General features: G+C 41.9%; 1 protein-coding gene across 1 annotated transcript in view; it reads right to left on the reverse strand.

The window, feature by feature from the left end:
- UBE2H (ubiquitin conjugating enzyme E2 H) overlaps window positions 1–16,534 on the reverse strand; it is a 126,360-nt gene that overhangs the window by 26,143 nt on the left and 83,683 nt on the right. The gene's annotated exons all lie outside the window — the stretch shown is intronic.

A 16,534-nucleotide genomic window follows, 5' to 3' on the forward strand; every position in this document is an offset into this window, starting at 1 on the left:
TAAAAGTTGAAGAATCACTCTAACTCCCCCTCCTAAAAGTTTTACAGTTCAAGCTCTAAATCCCGAGGTTCTACATTTGAACTTCTCTTTAATGACAGCACTCAGCTTCACCATGTTCAGAACAAGAATGAAGCTGTTGAAATGCTACAGGAATACTGCTTCCAAACTACAAAGGATTTCCTAAAAACAGTGATCAAAATCTTTCCTTTAACTTTAGTCTACTCATTCAGGATAAAATTGGGGCAACCAAGAAATGAGGCAAGGAGTTAAAAAAATTCTATAAGATGGCGGTTATCTGTTTTCTAGAAAAACAAAATAAGTACTTGCTTTAACAGGTTGCCATTTAAATTCCAAGGAAAAATGCTTTCCTAATTTAAGTTCAGTGATTTTATCAGTCTGTTTGTATGACAATGACATGATTCTAAAGGTGAGACCCACTGTCAAAGCTGTCATTTTGTCATCCTTATCATCCCATTTCCCTTTATGACTTCTCTTACTCTCTTTCACACTTTTTTTTGGGAGACAGCATAACAACCCTCCCCTTGCCTCAGCTTACTGAGTAGCTGGGACTACCAGCACCTGCCACAAGGCCCAGCTAATTTTTTCCATTTTATTTTAGTAGAGACAGGGTTTCACTCTTGCTCAGGCTGGTCTCCAACTCCTGAGCTCAAACGATACACCTGCCTCAGCCTTCCGGAATGCTAGGATAACAGACATGAGCCACCACGCCCGGCCCATTCCACACCTTTACTATACTGAAGTTCCTCACTAAGGGGAATCTCACCAACTCCACCTCCTCACCTCGGCACCCACATGTTCGTTCTCAATCATTTAGAACATATTTGATTAGTACCTGTGTGTCAGACAGTATGCTTGTTGAGGGTAAAAAATAAAAAAATAAAAGACATGATGAAGTGACTGCCATAATGAGCAGAGTATATACAGGAAGATAGGAAGAGGAAAAGCTGGGCAAGATGCAAAGTAGTAGCCCTCAAGGAGCCGCCTCACGTGAGGAGCTTCAGAGGCTAACTCCAAAAACCTCAGAAACTTCCCAAGAATTAGAAAATGGGACTTAGAATACAAAATCCCAGGCATGCCAGTCTTTGACTGCTCTAGCTACTCCAAATACTAAACAAAATTCTATTTTTTCTTTTTAAATGTTTTGTGTTGAAATAACTTAATGTTTTCTCTACTATCATGACAGACCATGTGATGTTTGAATTGTGCAAAAAGAAAGCCTTGTGTCTTGGGCGGCACCTGTGGCTCAAGGAGTAGGGCACCAGCCCCATATATTGGAGGTGGCGGGTTCAAACCCAGCCCTGGCCAAAAACTGCAAAAAGAAGAAAAAGAAAAGAACAGCCTTGTGTCCAATATTAATTTTCTATAAGGCAATTAAAGATGTTTCAAGGCTGAGATTTAAGAGGTATGTGGTATATGAAGAGATTATAATAAACTGATGGGAATATTCATGTCTTAATATTAAGAAGAAAAAAGCAAAATAAAACATTGTATATAACCTAGAAAAATACTAACACTCATGACCAAGACAACCCAACGACGCAAGAGGATATTTGTCACAGCATTGTTTATAAAAGCCAAGAACCAAATTTAACCTTCTCAATGGGATTGGATAAACTGTATTATATCCATAAAGTGGGAGAGTTTTACATAGCCAAAAGTAATGAACTACATCAGTATGTATAATTTGGATAGTTCTAAAGCTGAGGAAAACAAAAGAAAAAGTAAAACAAAAGCAATACTACCTATTTGCCATAGTAATGGGTATAGAAAATCGTATCAGACCAACATATACCAAACTTACAAAAGTATTTCAGTTAAAGTACAGGGCCATCCATGGTCAGAATAGGAAGAATAGGAAATAGTGGTTAAAATGATTTTAATAATATATTTCTTTCAAAAGAGACTGAGTGCTTATATATTACTCTTTAAGTGTGCAACTAGATAAACTGGAAGCAAACATGCAAACATGTTAACAGTGCTGAATTCTCAGTGGAAGGAATATTTTCTTCATTGTACTTTTGGAATTCTATCACCGCACCATCATCCCTGACCCAGAACTAGGATCACAGCATTGGAAGAGGGCTAGAAGGAAACAAACAGGTGTTAAAGTAGTCATCTTTAAGAGATTCCCTTATTATTTCTACTTGTATTCTTTTGACTCTAAGAAATTTCTACAGTGTGTCATTTTATTTTACTTATTTTTGAGGCAGACTCTACCCTGGGTAGAATGCCGTGGCATCATCATAGCTCACAGAAACCTCAAACTCCTCCGCTCAAGTCATCCTCCTGCCTCAGCCTCCCAGTTAAGCTGGGACTACAGGTGTGTGCCACCATGCCTGGCTAATTTTTCTGTTTTTCAGTAGAGACCTGGTCTTAACTCTTGCTCAGGCTGGTCTCAAGCAATCCACCTACCTTGGCTTCCCGCAGTGCTAGAATTATAGGCATGAGTCATCGTGCCTGGCCTTAAGCAATCCTGCTTAAATACAATTACAAAAAAAAAAAAAAAATCAGAACATTCTAGGTGATAAGGTATGTGTGGTCCTTAAGATCAGTAGATCAGTTATATACAGGAATATACTGCTATCACAATTGCCAGAAAACTTCCTGACAAATGGGTAACAATGTTTGGCCACTGCAGTTTAACTTACAAGAATGGTTCTATAGAAGGATTTTGCTTGAAGCTACTATTACGAATTTAAAATGTCCGGGTACAGTGGCTCACATGCCTGTAGTCCTAGAACTCCAGGAGGCCAATGTAGGTGAACTACTTTGAGCTCAGGAGTTTGAGATCAGCCTGAGCAAGAGTGAGACCCTACAAAGAAAGAAAGGGGGGGGAAGGGGGGGAGGGAGAGAGAGAGAAAGAAAACGGAGGCAAGAAGATCGCTTGAACCCAAGAGTTTGAGGTTGCTCTGAGCTATAATGCCATGGTACCCAGGGTGACAGAGTGAGACTCTGCCTCAATAAAAAACAAAACAAACAAAAACTAGCTGGGCATTGTGGTGGGCAGAGTTGCAGTCCACCTACTTGGGAGTGTGAGGCAGGGGGCCATTTGAACCCAGGAGTTTGAGGTTACTGTGAGCAAGGCTGACACCATGGCACTCGAGCCTGGGGCAACAGAGTGAGACTCTGACTAAAGAAAAAATAAAGTTCAAAATGTATTCTTGATACTTAAAATCCTGTGGCCTGTGCTAGAGCTCTCAAAACTAACACCCCATGAAGCAACATCTATGGCAAAGTTCCCAGTGCTAGCTTCAGAGGAGAATCACCTGGAGAGTTCTTTAGAAAACAAAATTAAGTGCTACATTAGAAGGTGGTATTTCAGGAGAAAACCACAGCAAAAGGGCGGCGCCTGTGGCTCAGTGAGTAGGGTGCCGGCCCCATATACCGAGGGTGGTGGGTTCAAACCCAGCCTCGGCCAAACTGCAACCAAAAAATAGCCGGGTGTTGTGGCGGGTGCCTGTAGTCCCAGCTGCTCGGGAGGCTGAGGCAAGAGAATTGTGTAAGCCCAAGAGTTAGAGGTTCCTGTGAGCCGTGTGACGTCATGGCACTCTACCGAGGGCAGTACAGTGAGACTTTGTCTCTACAAAAAAAAAAAAAAAAAAAAGAAACAAAACACAGCAAAAGAGGGGAACAGAAGTAGGAAGGCTGAGGTGGGGCGTGCAGCTTCAATTGAGATGATCAGAGAGGGCCTTCCTGAGGTGACCAATCCTTGAGGGAAGAGCCATTTGGTACATAGGGAGTGAGTATCTATGTAGCATTAACAGCCAAGTGCAAGATGCCACCAAGAATTTATTTAATGTGTTTGAAGAACAGAAAAGTCACTAGTGAAACTGAGGGGAAGTGAGTGGGGTCAAGGTGATCAGCATTTGGCTTTCAATCTGAGGGAGATGGGAAGCCACTGAGACTAGTGGATATATTCACAACCTTGCTTTTTTTTTTTTTTTTCCCCCCAACCAGTGGTTTGACTCCCTAAAAAGGCTTGTTTGAGGTCCAGTGGCTCAGGCCTGTAATCTTAGCTAGCACTCTGAGAAGCCAAGGTGGGAGGATCACTTGAGCTCAGGAGTTTGAGACCAGCCTCCAACCAGCCTGAGAAAGAGGAAAATCCATCTCTACTAAAAACAGAAAAATTAGCCAGGCATTGTGGTGGGCACCTGTAGTCCCAGCTATTCGGGAGGCTGAGGCAGGAGGATAGCTTGAACCCAGGAGGAGTTTGAGGTTGTTGTGAGTTAGGCTGATGCCACAGCAATCTAGATTTGGGAGACAAGAGACTTGTCTCGAAAACAAACAAACAAAAAACGGTTTGTTGAGGAACAGCTCAATAACTCATAGCACCTCTGTGCTGAAGAAAGAGAGACGTTATTGTGGGAAACAGATCTCAAACAAAATGGAATAGTGGCAGAAAGCTTCAACAATTTGATGCCACAGGGCACTTTAAAGGTTTAAGTAAAAAAAAATAGCTATGGAGAGTTGGGCACAGTGGTTCATGTCTATAATCCTAGCACTCTGGGAGGCTGAAATGGGAGGATTGCTTGAGGCCAGGAGTTCAAGATCAGCCTACGCAACATAGTGAGACCCAGTCTCTGCAAAATATTATTAAATTAACCAGGTGTGAGGGTCTACACCTACTATCTCAGCTACTCGAGAGGCTGAGGCAGGAGGATCACTTGAGCCTAGGCGTTTGACGTTGCTGTGAGCTCTGAGGACACCAATGCATTCCAGCCTAGGTGATACAGCAATGTTTTTCAACCTTTTTATCTCATGGCACACTTGAACCTATTGCCGAACTTTCGCAGCACAGTTAAATTGTGTTAATCAAGAAAAAGAGTAAAGAAAAGAATATACTTAGGTGGCACCTGTGGCTCAAAGGAGTAGGGCACTGGCCCCATATGCTGGAGGTGGCAGGTTCAAACCCAGCCCCCCACCCCACCCCCGGGGGAAAAAAAAAAAGAAAAGAATATATTTACTACGCTTTGAACTTCTTTTGAAAATAATTTAATTAATGATCTTTAAAAAATTTCATGGCACACCAGTTGAAAATCACTGTGACAAAGATTGTCTCAAGGGGGGTAAAAAGAAAATAGCTCTAAGAGAGTTTTAAATATCTATCAGAATTGTCTATAAAAGATTAAAGTGCCTCCTTCATTGTGAAGAGTACATTTAGAGTTAATATAGTTTCTATACTGTTTTTAATTAAATCTTCATTTGGCTTGGTTGAATCCAGGAGTACATAATAGAGAGGGCCAAAAAAGACTTAGTAAACACATGCATTAGTAATAAATGGGTTGGAAGCCAGTCCCCAGTGCCCCTACTAAGAATAAAAAACCATGTGAACTCTGCGATGGAGGGCAGGATCAGATCATTAAAAGCCAAGTACTAAACAAGGACAAGGAATCCAGCTCTAACTCTGATCAACCACAGGCTTTGGGCAAGCCACTTCACTTCTGTAAGTCTGTTCCTTTACCTACAAAGAGAAATAGCTGAACCACGTGATCTCCAAACTCTCCACTCTTATTTCTAAAGCCATATCAGCTCTAAAAATCTAGAATTTAATAACAATGGCCAGAGGTCTGAGAACAAAGGACTTAAGGGGAAATATCCCATAATTAAGTCCTTAAAGGAAATGAAAAAAAATTTTCTTTTTGAGATAGAGTCTCACTTTGTTGCCCTCAGTAGAGTGCTGTAGCATCACAGCTTAAAGCAACCTCAAATTCTTGGGCTCAAGCGATTCTCTTGCCTCAGCCTCCCAAGTAGCTGGGACTACAGGCGCCCGCCACAATGCCTGACTATTTTTAGAGACAGGGTCTCACTCTGGCTCAGGCTGGTCTCAAACTCCTAAACTCAGGCAATCCCCCACCTTGGCCTCCGAGAGTGCTAGGATTATAGGTATGAGCCACTGCACCTGGCCCAGGAAATTAATTCTATAAGGTAGCATTTTTAGGTACAGAAGTATTCTGGAGAATACAATACAAAACCACCAACATACTATAATACTACAAAGAGCCACAAAATCCTCTGACTGTTCCAAAGTAGGCAGGAACAGTTGATAACCTTGCCTTTGAGGAATAAGCATAGCCAGACCAATTCTACCAAAAAACACTTTCCTAAATTTAAATGATCTCTTCCTATACCAGTTTTTTTTTTTTAGCTGTTAGAAAAATATCCAAAGCAAATAAACAGAAAAGAAAAGAAAGGACTTTACAATAGTTCTTGGACAAGCTATGGGCAGTGTTTCTGGCAAAGCCATTTACATTCTGAATAATCAACAATGGAACTTCTGGATGGGGAGGTAAGGAGCCAGGCCAGGAATTCAGAGAAGGAACATTCTCAGGACAGAGTGTGTTGGCCCTGGCACATTCTCCTTCCTTTTGGCAATGCTATCATCACATTAACGAATATGTCTGCAACAAAAGAATTTTCCCAACACTTATCATTCAACCAGGAACTATTTAAGAGAATGAATTTTGAAAACTACTTTTATGGAAACATTAGTAGAAATGGCAGGTCATTTTTAATCTACATAATTTAAGGTTTTATTCACTACCAGGCACTTTCCAGTAATATACTTCAGGGATCAGACCAGATAAAACTCAGAAGTCCCTTTGTTTAATCTTCTGGACAATTATTCTCTGGCATAGTTCTAGCACTTGTTAAAAAAGGGGTCTACAGGGCACTGGCCCCATATGCTGAGGGTGGGCCAAACTGCTACAACAAAAAAGGGGTCTAGGGGAGACAGATAACAGGAATAAATGTCCAGATAAAAGCTCACAGCCTGGGGGGCGCCTGTGGCTCAACGGAGTAGGGCACCAGCCCCATATGCCGGAGGTGGCGGGTTCAACCCAGCCCCGGCCACAAATTGCAAAAAAAAAAGCTCATAGCCTTCTCTTTGGCAGAAGGGAATTAGGTGATTTATAATTCTGAAGGAGTCCAAATCATGCGTAGGTGATGTAAAACTATGTATCTTAAAAAGTAAAAAGCACACTGGCTCAACGCCGGTAGCACAGTGGTTATGGCACCGGCCACATGCCCTGAGGCTGAAGGGTTCAAACCCAGCCTGGGCTAGCTAAACAACAATGACAACTGAAACAAGAAAATGGCCGAGTGTTGTGGCAGGTGTGTATAGTCCCAGCTACTTGGGAGGCTCAGCAAGAGAATCACTTAAGCCCAAGAGTTGGAGGTTGCTGTGAGCTGTGACACCACGGCACTCTACCAAGGGAGGCATAGTGAGATTCTGTCTCAAAAAAAAAAAAAAGGTAAAAAGCACAGATCACAACAACAAAATATGCCTTGTTCCACTCCAATACCCAACTGCTCTGGATAACAAATCACTTGATCCACAGGCTCACAGACCGAGAACATAAACAGCATCGTGCCAAGTGACGCTAAAAACTGGTTATTATTTCAGCCTGTGTTCAATCTCAGGAAGGGGTCTGTCCAAAGTTGTATACACGTTTGATGTTAGTGTTCATATGTAAGCAAATGATGCAAAAATTCCTTCTACCTTTGGTTTCCTTTGAGAGAATATTAATAACCAAATTTGTGAGTAGATGAAATACCCTGGGCCAATTATCTATCCAGAAATTTCACTTACTATTCTGACAAAATAAGAGGTTAGACAAATGACTCATGAAACAAGGTAAATCCATAATAAGGTAAACAGGTGAAAAGAGCCAAAGGCAAGAACAGAAGCCACAGCCCAGAGGTAAAACGCACCTGGACTGAAATGGTTGAGACAGCTGTAACTGATGGAATTTAATTACAAGCTTGCAAACTCCTGTGAGAAAACAGTAAATGAATATATGAAGTCATTCTGATACTCTACCTTCAGAACAAATGCCCACATAGACTATTTGCAAACTGGTTGATCCTATTTTTGAGGAGGTGTAATTCTTTAAAATATACTAATTTAAGTCTGAACCCTATCTTCCCTTGCAGTATCTCAGATTACACAGGTTTTTTTTTTTTTTTTTTTGAGACAGAGTCTCACTTTGTTGCTCTCAGTAGAGTACCTTAGCATCACAGCTCACAGCAACCTCCAGCTCTTGGGCTTAGGCAATTCTCTTGCCTCAGCCTCCCGAGTTAGCTGGGATTACAGGTGCCTGCCACAACACCTGGCTAAACTCATTTTTAAAAAAAAGCAATAATATGGATCTATTCCTAGAATGCAGGAGGTGACCAGAGTCAGACTGTGCTAGCTAAAAAAGGGGTGGGGATGCTGCCAGCTTTATAGTGCCAACCGTACGCCAGATCTTCGTCCTAGCTCAAGACAGCCAAGCCCAGCTGTGGCAGCCTATACCTGGGCAGAAGTCTCTTCTGAGAGCTAAACTTCTACTTAGGAGAGACAGACCCAGGTTGGTCTCATATTGAGTGAGGAACAAAGCAAGGAACTCACTCTCAATTTTCTGTGTCATGGGAACTTCTGAACTGATCCTGTGTTGTGTTCAGAAAAAAATCTAAACTCAACAAGAGGTCCTTTTTTCTAACAATATGTATTCTAAGGAATGGGCTGGACAGATAAGAAAAGTTCATAACTAACAAAAAGTGAAGTGTTATCCTTCAACAGCATAAACCTCCCAACCAACCTAGTAAATTATTTTTCTTTAAGTTTCATTTTTGGAAAACTAACTTCTTTCCTATCTCCACAGTTTATCTTTCAATTGCCTGGTCCTTCATAAAACCACACTATAGCAACCAGGCAGTATTTATTTTCATAGTCAGAGCCCCTCCAGTATAGAACACACCGGACTTGAAATCACAAAACCCAATTTCAAGTCTCTACTACTCTTAGTGTTGTGGTTAAAGATCAGGCACTAAGAGAAGAGGGAAATGTTTAGGGTGATGGATATCCCAGTTACCCTGATTTGATTACCTGCATCAAAATATCATATGTATCTCAAAAATATGTACAACTACATCAATGATGAAAAATGCAAAAACAAAAAACTAACGATTAGGCTCCAGTCAGAATGTCTTAAGTACCATTGTGTGAGCCTCTAGGGCAGCGGTTCACAGCCCTTTTTCCATTGGTAACAACTTGGCAATTAGGAAGGTTGAGAACCACTGCTTTAGGGCAAGTTATTTAATCTCTTTGTCTTTTTGTTCCCTTGTTCCTAAAACTAGAGTAATGGTATCAACACATCAGTGGGCTGTCATGAAGATTAAATGAATTAAAATAGGTAAAGCACTGGAACAGAAACTGGCACACGGTGTCAACGTCAATATTAACTCAACAAGGTTGGGCAAGTTATTTCATCTCACTCTCCTCAGCTTAGAACTGAAAATGTCCACCTATATGTCTATCTCTTAATCCTTAGAAACTGTCAAGAAAATCAGAGGATAGTTTGATGTAAAGATTCATTTCCTATACCCCCATCACACTAGAAATGGAAAACATAATTACTATAATATTTTATTATTAAAAAGACCACTCTTGGGCAGTGCCCACAGCTTACTGGGTAGGGCGCCAGCCATGTACACCATGGCAAGCAGGCTCAAACCCAGCCCAGGCCTGCTAAACAATGACGACAACCGCAACAAAAAAATAGCCCGGGCATTGTGGTGGGGCCTGTAATCCCAGCTACTTGGGAAGCTAAGGCAAAAGAATGGCTTAAGCCCAAGAGTTAGAGGTTGCTGTAAGCTGTGACGCCACAGCACTCTACCGAGGGTGACAAAGTGAAACTCTGTCTCAAAAAATAAAAAATAAAAATAAATAAAGAAATTGGGCGGTGCCTATGGCTCAAAGGAATAGGGCTCTGGCCCCATATGCGGAGGTGGTGGGTTCAAACCCAGCCCCAGCAAAAAACCGCAAAAAAAATAAAAAAAAAAAAAATAATAAATAGACCACTCTTATTGCATTTGGTATGGTTTAAAAAACAAAAACACTAGGCCAGGCAAGGTGGCTCATGCCTGTAATCCCAAGCACTCTGGGAAGCAGAGGTGGGCAGATCACCAGAGCTCACAGGTTCCAGACCAGCCTGAGCTAGAGAGAGACCCCGCCTCTAAAAATAGCTGGGTGTTGTGGCCAGTGCCTATAATCCCAGCTACCACTTGGAAGGCTAAGGCAAGAGAATCGCTTGAGCCCAGGAGTTTGAGGTTACTGTGAGTTATGATGCCACAGCACCCTACCAGGGGCAACAAAGTGAGACTGCCTCAATTAAAAAAAAAAAAAACACTAAAACTCAGAAGCCAGAAGAGTAACAATTTGGGTTTCACCAATACGAGGAATATAAGTAAATCTCAAACTATGTGAACAAGTTTTTAAAAGAGAACTAAGACACTACTCTTTGTTTTCAAAATAATTACAGCTTAACTAAAAAGGAAGCCAAGAATACATGTTTTCATTATGATACCAAATCCTGAGGGGAAAGAAATAGATGTAATGCCAAAAAGGTATCAGAATAACCAGCTCGAAAGCTAGAGATCACCTGCTATAAAGTGATCTCTAGGCAGAGAGTTTGCTAGAATTTTCATATAGCAAATGGAAAGATTATATAACAATGACTTGTCAAAGGCAGAATTGAAACTGGCATAAATCAACTTCAAGAAAGAAATGGGTAAGTCCTCTAATAGTAACAAGCATATACAAAGGCAGATTTATCCTTAGAGGTGGCAGCCTCCAAGAGGGAGTGAAAATGCTAAAAAAGCACTCCTTGAGGAGTACTGGTTTTGACTCTGGCTAAGAGCAAGATGATTCTGAGCGAATTAAGGCACTACAGGCTGCTCATGGCAAGTTTTCACATTAATAGGGCCAACGTGACCAAAGGCTTCCTTCTTCACTGAGAACTTCAGCACCTGGCGCCCAAGTCTCTCTCTACCCCAATTCCTGTCATGTTTGGTGACATTCCCTGTGCAGACCACATTCCACCCCAGCCTCTCTGTTCCTTCAGCTTCTCCTCAATGACCTTTCCTCTATTCCATTCTACTCTGCGCTCCCCAGGACTCACCTTGAACTGTGTCATCCCTACAAACAGCTTCAACTCCACAATCACAAATTCAGACATCCCCTCTCCCACCAGTCTCCCACTCTTGCCAATAAGCTTCCCATCCCATGACCTTTTCTTTGACCTGGGAACTCTAACCCACTGATCCTTCCATTGTCTTCCTACCTGCCAGCCTGTTTATCTTCACCCTCAGATTTAAGATGCACCACATCCTCACTCTGCAGCAATTCTCTGCAAATCCCTTGTCCTCTCTCCTCCAAAAAGTCCGTCCAGCAAGCCCACAACCAGAAGAACCAAATCATTCACATTTGCTATATGTGAACCTGAGGGTGCCACTCGGTAGGCATTCATTTATTCATTCATGCAAATATTCTATAGAAGCAGCCTGGAGGTTGCCGGGGAGACAGTGGAGACGGTAGTAAAACAGACCTGGGGGCTGCTTTCTTGAGTTTACATCTACTAAACTGACAGGGAAGACAGAAGCAAACAAATACCACGTATAAACCAACTTATTAAATATGCTCTACCACCTTCCCGGGCCTCAACATTTCCTATGATCTTCCTCTTTTTCTTCAGCAGCGTCCCCAATTCTCCAATGATCACTACATTTTACCATGACCCTGTTAATTACCGACTTTCTGTGCCCCTCCTTGTTCCCCCCTCCCTCCTCTAGTTCTCATTTTTACCTAACAGCCTTGCTCATTTTGTTTGAGAAGAAGGGAGTCAACTAGCAGGACCCCCCAGTTTCCACGGGCATTTCTAAAATCCTCCCTGCATACGCACTTCGTCGTCCTGCCTCAGCTTGCCCAAACATTCATGCTCTTCTCAAACACAGGCCTCTGTGTTCTGACCTCATCCCTTCCTCCCTCCCTGCAGGCAGGGTTCTTCGGACCTCCCCTCCATACCCCCAGCATAACCACGCTTTCTCTCTTTTCAGACAATTCCCTACAATGAGCACTGAAAAATCCTTCAGAAACTCCCATTTAAAAAATAAAAAAGAGGGGGCGCCTGTGGCTCAAGGAGTAGGGCGCTGGCCCCATATAATGAAGGTGGCAGGTTTAAACCTGGCCCCGGCCAAAAAAAAAAAAAAAAAAAAAAAGTTTTTGTACTTGTAAAAAATAAAAGAGAGGGCCAGGCAGGATGACCTGTAATCCTAGCACTCTGGGAGGCCCAGGCAAGTGGTCTGCCCGAGCTCAGAGGTCCCAGACTGGCTCTGAGCAAGAGCAAGATCCCATCTCTATTAAAAATAGAAAAACCAGCCAGGTGTCCTGACAGGCACCTACACTCAGCTATTTGGGAGGCTGAGGCAAGAGGATCACTTGAACCCAGGAGACTGAGGTTGCTGTGAACTGTGATGACGCACAGTACCCACCCAGGGCAACAGAGTGAGACTGTCTCAAATAAATAACAACAACAAAAAAAGATAATGCCTTCCCCTTTATCTTCCTTTGGGTACCTCCCCCATTTGGATGATTTCCAATCTAATGCAGCCATATTTCTTCAGAGCAACATACATCTAGACCCCAGATTCCTGACCTTGGCACCATGGCCCAATTGACCAGCATCTTTTTCTTGCTGAAGCTTTCATAACTTTGCCAGTCACCCTCTACTTTCCCCACAGCAGTAGTGATCATTAAAAAAAAACAAAAAAAAAAAAAACAGACTTTCTGCTCCCTGCTGATAAACCTTTCAATTAGCTTTCTATTACACTGAAAATGAAATTCAGGCCTTTAATCTGGCCTACTATGCACTGGACCTCACCTGCCCCTCAGTCCCATCACATGCCTCACTTTTTACCCACTTCACCAGCCCAGGGCCTTGGTATTACTACTACTTCTGACTGGAATGCTGTTACCCCTAATTTGGAGGATCAGGGCTGGCTTCTTTTTTAATTTCTTTTTTTTTTTCCTTTTTTTTTTTTTTTTTTTTTTGCCGGGGCTGGGTTTGAACCCACCACCTCTGGCATATGGGATCAGCGCCCTACTCCTTGAGCCACAGGCGCCGCCCTTCTTTTTTAATTTCTAATTTAAGTTTCTGCTTAAATTTACTTCAGCAGAGAGGCCCTTCCTGAATATCCAATCCACGGTAGCTTTGTGCAGAAAATTGATGTGAGAGAATAGCTATCATTTTAAATGTTGTTTTATCGGCTCCCTCTGAAAGAATGTAAACATCACAAGAGCAGTTTATTCATTTCTGTAGCCCTAAAATACAGAAGAATGCCCAGCACACAGTAGGTAGCCAATAAATTTGTGGAACTAATTAGAAGAAATGATGTAGGACATATCAGAATCCTAAGCTACCTGATAATTATTTTTAAATGTATCCTAAAAAGTGTCATTTTCAGAATACCGGTAAAAAGAGGTTTTTTTTTTTTTTTTTTTGTAGAGACAGAATCTCACTTTACTGCCCTTGGTAGAGTGCTGTGGCATCACACGGCTCACAGCAACCTCCAGCTCTTGGGCTTACATGATTCTCTTGCCTCAGCCTCCCGAGCAGCTGGGACTACAGGCGCCCGCCACAACGCCCGGCTATTTTTTTGTTGCAGTTTGGCCGGGGCTGGGCTTGAACCCGCCACCCTCGGCATATGGGGCCGGCGCCCTACTCACTGAGCCACAGGCGCCTCGCAGTAAAAGAGTTTTTAACAATGGCTCACGTTCTCATAGCTTTATCTCAATGTTTTCTGCAAAACTTTCCTATTAGAACCTTGTTTCTCTCTATTGGTATTAAAAGATCCAGACCACCACAGAGTAGCAACTACATAACTGCTTGAGACAGGAACTAAATTCAAACTCAAGGTCAAGAAAGTAGAGAATTACATGGTGATCTGAACAGAATTTTGCTTTATTAGCCCAAGACTCCATTTTATTTGTGAAAACATACTGCAAGTAGAATTTTGTTAAATGATGAACCCCAAGCCTTTCACGAATGACATACTCCTCTCTACTCCAAATGCTGGTCTAGCCCTACCTAACTCAGCGGTTCTCAACTGACCCACAAGAACTGTATTAAAGGTTCGCGGCATTAGGAAGGTTGAGAACCACTGCTTTAACTAAATATTGTTCACCTAAGTTACAAGAGTTCCTGAGGGAGTAATTATAGAATGTTTCCATCTAGGAAGACACAAGATAAAATAGCAAGTATTTTACGTTCTATAATTAGTCATACCATACTATAAAACTCCACTCCAAAAATAGTATGAAGTAATTTCTGGTCATAGTGAAATAAACTTATGATGACAGAATAGTCTATTCTTTTTTCTGTTTTTTTAAAGATTGTCTTACTTTGTCACCCTCGGTAGAGTGCCATGGAGTCATAGCTCACAGCTCCTGGGCTTAAGTGATTCTCTTGCCTCAACCTCCCAAGTACCTGGAACTACAGGCACCGCTTTAGCTTAGACTGGTCTTGAACTCATGATCTCAGGCAATCTGCCCGGCCTTGGCCTCCCAGAGTGCTAGGATTACAGGCGTGAGCCACTGTGCCTGGCCCAGAGTATCTTTCAAATAAGAACCTATGGGCTCCATGCCCGCAGCTCAGTGGTTAGGATGCCGACCACATACACCAGAGCAGGTGGGTTCTAAGCCAGCTCAGGCCTGCTAAACAACAATGACAACTGCAACAAAAAAATAGACAGGCGTTGTAGCGGGTGCCTATAGTCCCAGCTACTTAGGAGGCTGAGGCAAGAGAATCACTTAAGCCCAAGAGCTTGAGGTTGCTGTGAGCTGTGATGCCACAGCACTCTACAGAGGGCAACACAGTGATAGACTCTGTCTCAAAAAAATAAAAAAAACCCACGAACCTATGGCAAACTGGGAGATTTAAAACGGACTTTGACAGGTTATCCAGTGGAATAGGACAACCTAAACCATTCTTATTTAGATGATAGTTTGGCTTAATTTTAAAGGCCACTGGTGTAGCTCAAAAGAGTATTTTAACTATTCTTACTGGCTGTGACTTTTCCTGCTCCTGTGGAGGCTTTTTCTCACTGAAAATATGTAGGCAAAGGCCGAGCTAGTAATAATAAGATTTTTTTTTTTTTTTTGAGACAGAATCTCACTTTGTCACCCTTGATACAGTGTGACAAAGGGGTTCTTTTTGGTTCCTAAGAAGAGAACCATGAAGGCTGGGTGGAGGGGAGTGACGAGTCAGCAAAGAAAAGGTAAGGACTGTTGACCTAACAGCCAGAGAGAAAAGAGAACAGGAAAGAAAAGGAGTGAAAAACAGATGTGTAAAGATAGTATCTAAGATGGAGAAAACTAAACTAAGCAGAAAGACAAAGGAAAGAAAACAGTATGTACACTTATGCACACACGTGGTTAAAGGACAAAAGGAGGCTGGTGGGAAACATGCATCAGACGGTCCTTAGCAAGCTACCAGAGGGAATTCTGACCAAGGATAACTCAACGACTTTCCAGAACAAAAAACAGGGAAGTGTAGACTCTCATAATTATGCAGACAGAACATTCAAAAGACATGGATTTGCAGTATCTTTAAAACTATTAGCTTTTATAGGGCGGCGCCTGTGGCTCAGTCGGTAAGGCGCCAGGCCCCATATACCGAGGGTGGCGGGTTCAAACCCGACCCCGGCCAAACTGCAACTAAAAAATAGCCGGGCGTTGTGGCGGGCGCCTGTAGTCCCAGCTACTCAGGAGGCTGAGGCAAGAGAATCGCTTAGGCCCAGGAGTTGGAGGTTGCTGTGAGCTGTGTGAGGCCACGGCACTCTACTGAGGGCCATAAAGTGAGACTCTTGTCTCTATTAAAAAAAAAAAAAAAAAAAACTATTAGCTTTTATAATAAAAGCAAACATTGTAGACTATTTGGAAATTATAGAAAGGTATGTTTTTAATCCCCTTTAACTGAACAAACGTGGATAACTACAGTCAATATTTTAGCATTCATACATGAAATCAGCCATGGAAAAGTGTCACACTATAGAAACTTAAAACATTTTCCTGTGTGTTCCTTCAGGTATGGTGTTAAAATATAAGTAATGGCTATAAAACATTTGTCCATTAAAATGGACTATTAACTACTTTCTCATTTAGCGTCATTTAGGTTGCTTCTGACTTTTAAATATTATAAATTACACTGAAATTTACATATTCTTATCATTAATATTAGTATACATTTCTAAGTATCTTCTTAGAGAATATTTTTAAATTATTCAACTGATATAAAACCTTGTTTGATTAGTATATACTGGTAAATTGGCTATATCATAATACCTTTGCCAACACTGTTTAACCTGCCAATCTGATAAATCATGTATTATCTCCTTGTAATTTGCATTCTTTTGGGCCAGACATAAAACCACTTTGTATCCTATGCGAATTAGTTTTTATTTTTATTAAAAAATCACTCTATGTTACCCTCTTCTTGTATGAGACCACTCATATTTATTTCACCCACACAGTAACTGCAAGTTTGTTTTCTTTGGTGAGAGCTTCCCACGCCCCCGCCCTTTTTTTTAGTAGAGACACTCACTTCACTTAGCCTGGTCTTGGAACTTCTAAGCTCAAACAATCCTCCCACCTCAACTCCAGACTGCTAGGATTACAGGTGTGAGCCAGCACACCAGG

This window comes from Nycticebus coucang, chromosome 11, assembly GCF_027406575.1.
Source record: "Nycticebus coucang isolate mNycCou1 chromosome 11, mNycCou1.pri, whole genome shotgun sequence".
Classification (NCBI taxonomy): Eukaryota; Metazoa; Chordata; class Mammalia; order Primates; family Lorisidae; genus Nycticebus; species Nycticebus coucang.